Source organism: Aquila chrysaetos, chromosome 3, assembly GCF_900496995.4.
Source record: "Aquila chrysaetos chrysaetos chromosome 3, bAquChr1.4, whole genome shotgun sequence".
Taxonomy (NCBI): Eukaryota; Metazoa; Chordata; class Aves; order Accipitriformes; family Accipitridae; genus Aquila; species Aquila chrysaetos.
The window spans coordinates 17,235,659-17,241,344 of NC_044006.1; positions in this window are offsets into that span (position 1 = coordinate 17,235,659).

A 5,686-nucleotide genomic window follows, 5' to 3' on the forward strand; every position below is an offset into this window, starting at 1 on the left:
TTGGCCGGGTTGTGACCCGGGGCAGAGGCGGCGGTGCTGCCTCGGAGGAATTTGGAAAGCAAGCTGCAGGCAAAATTCCCCGGGAGACCTGCACCCTCCTGCCAGCACCCTCGGGCAGCCTGCCAGGCCTGCCTGGCACCCCCAGCACACGCTGCCCGAGGCCACCAGCACCGGTGGTGCTGGCGCCGCTTACCCCGGCAGCCTCCTCGTCACACTGCCCTGACCCTTCCCCATACCCGCTTCCTGGCACCCCGAGGCACTGGAGCACCCACAGGTTATCAGCAGCTCACAGTGAGCTGTTGCTGCAGAGGCCGCTCCTCCCACGTAGGAGGCCGCTTTCTGCAAGAAGCCACTTTTCACACAAAAGCTAGATCGTGCCAATGGAGCTGCGGAACAAGCAGAGCTGCTGGGGCGAGATGAGCGATGCTCTCCACGACAGCAGGTTACTGTCAGGGATTTAGGTGTAAATACCTGGAAACCAGCACCAGCAAGGCCCATTCATCATCCCAAATCCCAGCTCAGTCACAAACCTCAGCCTCCACAAAGGTGCTCCCAAAAGACATGATGCCACAATGCCACTGCCCTCGAAGAATGCTGCTGAAGACACCCTGTCGTGGTTTAACCCCAGCCAGCAACGAAGCACCAGGCAGCCACTCGCTCATTCCTCCCCCCTCCTAGTGGGATGGAGGAGAGAACTGGGAAAAAAAAGTAAAACTCATGGGTTGAGGTAAGAACAGTTTAATAATTGGAATAAAATGTAATAATAATAATAGTAATGAAAAAGAAGATAACAAAAAGAGAGAGAAATAAAACCCAAGAAAGACAACTGATGCACAATGCAATTGCTCACCACCTGCTGACCAATGCCCAGCCCCTCCTCAAGCAGCGATCTGCCCCTCCCGGCCAACCGCCCCCAGTTTACATACTGGGCATGATGTTCTATGGTATAGAATATCCCTTTGGCCAGTTCTGGTCAGCTGTCCTGGCCATGTTCTCTCCCAGCTTCTCGTGCACCTCTTCGCTGGCAGAGCATGGGAAACTGAAAAGTCCTAGACTTAGGATAAGCGCTACTTAGCAATAACTGAAACATCACTGTGTTATCAACAGTATCCTCACACTAAATCCAAAACACACTGTACCAGGTACTGGGGAGAAAATTATCTCTATCCTAGCTGCAAACGGGACACACCCAAACACAACTTTTTCAAGATCTCATTCCCAAGACATCACAGGCAATGAAACCAGACGCACCCCAGCTGCCAGACTCTCAGTTGCTCACAGCCTTGACGACCAGACATCACAGATAGAGACACACATGCTGGTTTCCAGGTATTGTGCCCACAAGCAATGTCCCAACATCCTCGAAACCAGCTCTGCTGCGAAAGGCCTCTGCGCACCACAAAGGCCCCAGAAGGGGCCTGAGACTTCAGCTCCCAAACATGGACCCCACAGAGTGCAGCTGGCAAAATCCCCACTGCCTTGATCCATCCTTCTCAGAGATGCACCTGCCATACATGAAGCTCACACCTCAGTGCCCCGATGGACTGGATATTTGCACCAGCACAGCTTTTGGGGGGACCCCACTCACCTGCTTACTGCTCCCAGAGACCACATGGACTGCGGTTCTGCTGGACACCACCTCCTTGCAGACAGTCTGCTGCTCTGCTGCTGTCACCAGCACCAACAGGGATGTCTCAGGAGATCCAAACCCCCATACACCTCTGAGCTGCCTCTATGCTTCAGCAGTTCTGCGATGCCCAGCACAAGCTGTGCTTACTGGTGATGCTGCATGGGCTCCCTGGGGGGAAGGTTATGCATTATCTCTCAGCAGTATGCACACGTGTTGGGTTTATGTGGCAAGGTTTTCGTAGCAGGGGGGCTGCAGGGGTGGCCTCTGTGAGAAGAGACCAGAAGCTGCCCCCATGTTGGGCAGAGCCAGTTCCAGCAGGCTCCAAGACAAACACACTGCCGTGTGGCTGCAGCTGGGACAGAGAGGAGTGAGAAAATGTGTGAAACAGCCTTTCAGGCATCAAGGTCAGAGAAGAAGGAGGAGGAGGTGCTACAGGCGCCTGAGCAGAGATTCCCCTGCAGCCCGTGCAGAAAACTGTGGTGAAACAGGCTGTCCCTCTGCAGCCCATGGAGGACCCCACACCGGAGCAGGTAGAGATGCCCTTAAGGAAGCTGCAGCCCATGGAGAGCCTGCACAGGAGCAGGCTCCTGGCAGGAACTTCAACCCATGGTGGGAACCCCACGCTGGAGCAGGGGCAGAGCATGAGGAGGAAGGAGCAGCAGGGATGAAGCTTTACAAACTGACCTCAACCCCCATCCCCTGTCCCCCTGTGCCACTTGCGGAGAGAGGAGGTAGAAAAGTCAAGTGTGAAGTTGCACCTGGGAAGAAGGGGAGGGAAGGTGTTTCTAGTTTTGGTTTTGTGTCTCATTATCCTACTCTATTTTTAATTGGCAATAAATTAAATTAATCTTCTCCAATTCCAGTCTTTTGCCCATGACAGTAATTGGTGAGCGATCTCCCTGTCCTTATCTCACTCAACCCATGAGCTTTTTCATTGTATTTTCTCCCCCTGTCCTGCTGAGGACAGGGAGTGAAAGCGCAGCTGGGTGGGCATCTGGCAGCCAGCCAAGGTCAACCCACCACATTTCTGGGAATTGCTGTGTTCTCATCACAACTTCCCCTCCACAGTTCAGAGATATAGAAAAGTAAAAAAAAAATCAATAACAAAAAGCCCTTTCTAGATTTTTCTTGAGGTCTCCATATGGAGCAGAGCTTACGTGGTCTACTGTCATGCTACAGTAATTTGCTTATAAGTGAATATTCTGCTTTCTCACTTCTCAGCTCTCGTTAGGAAAGTGCACTTAATGCTCACTGCCTGTTTTTCATTTGGCTGAGAGTCTCTCTCCATCCCCCCTGGGTCTTTCAGAGATTTCCATCAGCACTGTGCCCTCACCATCTGAAATGAAACTGTCTGGCTGAGAGCTAGTCTCACCCATTTAGAGGAAATGCTCCTCTTCTTGGATGGAACCTTAGGAGACAAGAATAGGCCAGATCTGTTAAGGAACACAACCATATAAAATAGCCTCACACCTTCTCCGTTTCCCCTCTCCCACACAAGTGACACCCAAATATCACTGGTGCTTGTTCTTTTAAGGAATAATTCATCACCTGTGCGTTTCATACATCTACCAGTGTCAAAAACTGCCCTATATAGCTCAATATACAGATCGTACCTAAAGAGCTTTTAGGGGAGGGGAAGGAGTTGAAGGACATGCACCCTATCCACAGGCCAAATATATCTGGAGTGCTCATTTAAAAAAAAAAAAAAAAAAAAAAAAAAATTTCAAGAGGGATCTCATTGCATTCATGGCCTAAAAATAGCAAGGGAAAAATACCATGAAAGGGCAGGACATCCTTCTTGGATCAATGCAAAAACTGCTGATATTGCAACACCACATGGACACATAGCATAGCAACATGATAGAGAGTTACCAGTTTCACCCTCGCTAGTAGGAAGAAAAAGAAGAGAAAATACGCTAGGCAGGGCATTGTTCTGAGCAGCACAAAGTCCCTAGGAACCAAACAAAGCACGTGGAAAAAGGGGAAGGGAGGAACAAGTGTTTATTTAGCTTTGCACTTGTTTGCATGCAATATAGGCAGCCTGAACACCCTCCCAGCCCCTCCCACTACTGCATGCACAGGGAACCCTGGTTTAGCTCTAGGCATGCAGCTTGGTGCAGAAACCCAAAATGAAGCCAGTGGAACCCCCTGTGATGACAAACAAAAAAGCAAGGCACATGTTAAAAGTCGGGATGAAGAAGGACTATTCCTGTGCAGGGTCTCATTTTATTTTTTTCATTTTACATGTTTCTAGTAGCACATTCCTGGTTTTTCTGGACTCCGTGAAACAGTGCTACAAACTCACTGCTGGAAGGTAGCGCTGCTGAGGAACTGAAAATTTCACAGCAAAGTTATCTGTGACTTGGCGCCAGTTCCTTCCACAACCTCATCTGCTTGAGCCCCGTATTTATACTTTAACTAGATGAAATTCTTGTGACTAAACTCTTGCAAAGCTGTTCTTCTGTTACTATGAACCATGATGGATGACACGTAAGAGAAGGCAGAGAGAATGCAGTAAAGCTACTGCAGCTTAAGTTCACTGTGCCTCAGCTGAGAGGCAGCACCTGATTTGGGGAGCACTGCTGTGGATTGCACATGCAGGGTAAACTGGGCTCCCTTAAACCAAAGGTTGCCCACTACTCGGGTGTATTATCCTTCAAGACAAGGCACTGTGTGAGCCCCATGCCCGTCATCTCTGCCCAGCTTTCTAGCTCAGACAGAGTAGGGCAGCTGTGAGCCCTGGCTGCAGGCAGATTGGGAACCGCAAGCGTAATCCACCTCTGACTCACCTGCCATCTAATACACTTCTGGTCACTCAAGGAAGTTGAAAAGTTTTATGAGTTTGGTATCATATTCATCTGACACCTGTTTTTCAAGAACTGCTACATGGATGATGAGTTATGCGTTTATTGTAAACTTTGGAGATTACGGTAAACTCTGTTTCTTCGGCCTTGAGACAGATTTAGACATGTTCAGCTTCTTTCTTGAGATCCCAGCACTTCTCATTCTCTTGCAGTTCCTTCACAGCACCACCTTTTGTGCCCCGTTTCAGTTCTTACTACTCCCCAGGGTATCAAGTAACAAAAAACCCCTCCATGAGTCACAGGATGGGAATGTAAGAGGAGTATTTCCTAACAGGAAACTAAATATAAAAACAGTTTCAACTCCCTAGGCTGCTTAATTGCATTCTAACCACAAATTTTCTTGAGGCCACATCTTAGTACAACACTTGGGATGTGGCAACCTAATATTAACATACGGCTTATATGTAAAGTGCTAGCAGATTTATGGTATTCTCCCCAGTGATGTTAATAACCTCTTAACTTTGACTCTCTGGAAAGCTGACCTATAGTAAACATGGAAGCTCTGAATCCACTTCAAGCAGTGTTAAGTAGGCGTTATTTTCAGTTGGAGAACTAGTGAAAATCTGTCCGGCTGGGGAAAACCACTGTCCAACAGACAGGATGCAGTTTGCAAGACCTGGATACAACAGCCTCATTCCTCACTTCACGCTGCCCGTGATGCTTTTCCCTCACTGGCAGTCTTATCTGCAAAAGGAAGTTTATAAAGAGAAAAGCCAGCCGCATTTCCACAGCTATGCCTCTCAACAGCCCTTTGGGTTGGTAACTACAGTTCAAGTCTCTTAAAACTCTTGTGTCAAAGTAATCATTACAACTGAATCTGCACAAGGAGGTGAAGAACTAGGAGCCCACAGGGAGTCCAACAGCTCACCTATGCTGGAGTCACACCTCCCTCTGTGGGCATGTCACTATCACTGTAGGATTTTCTCCTTTTCAGTGTTTTTCCATTACTTCATGTCACATATTACTTACCTTCTCCTCCCAGAAACCACATCTGACTGAAGCGCAAACAGTACAGAAACCTCAGGAGGAAACATCAGACAGATCACATGAAAAATGAAAAAAAATCCCAAAGAAATCTGAGGGAGCATAAAAATGATTAAGGTCTTTGACATTACAGAAAATGCAGACAGAAGGCATTGTTTAATGAATTACCATAGAAAGACCACAGGAAATACAGCAACACAGGTTAAAA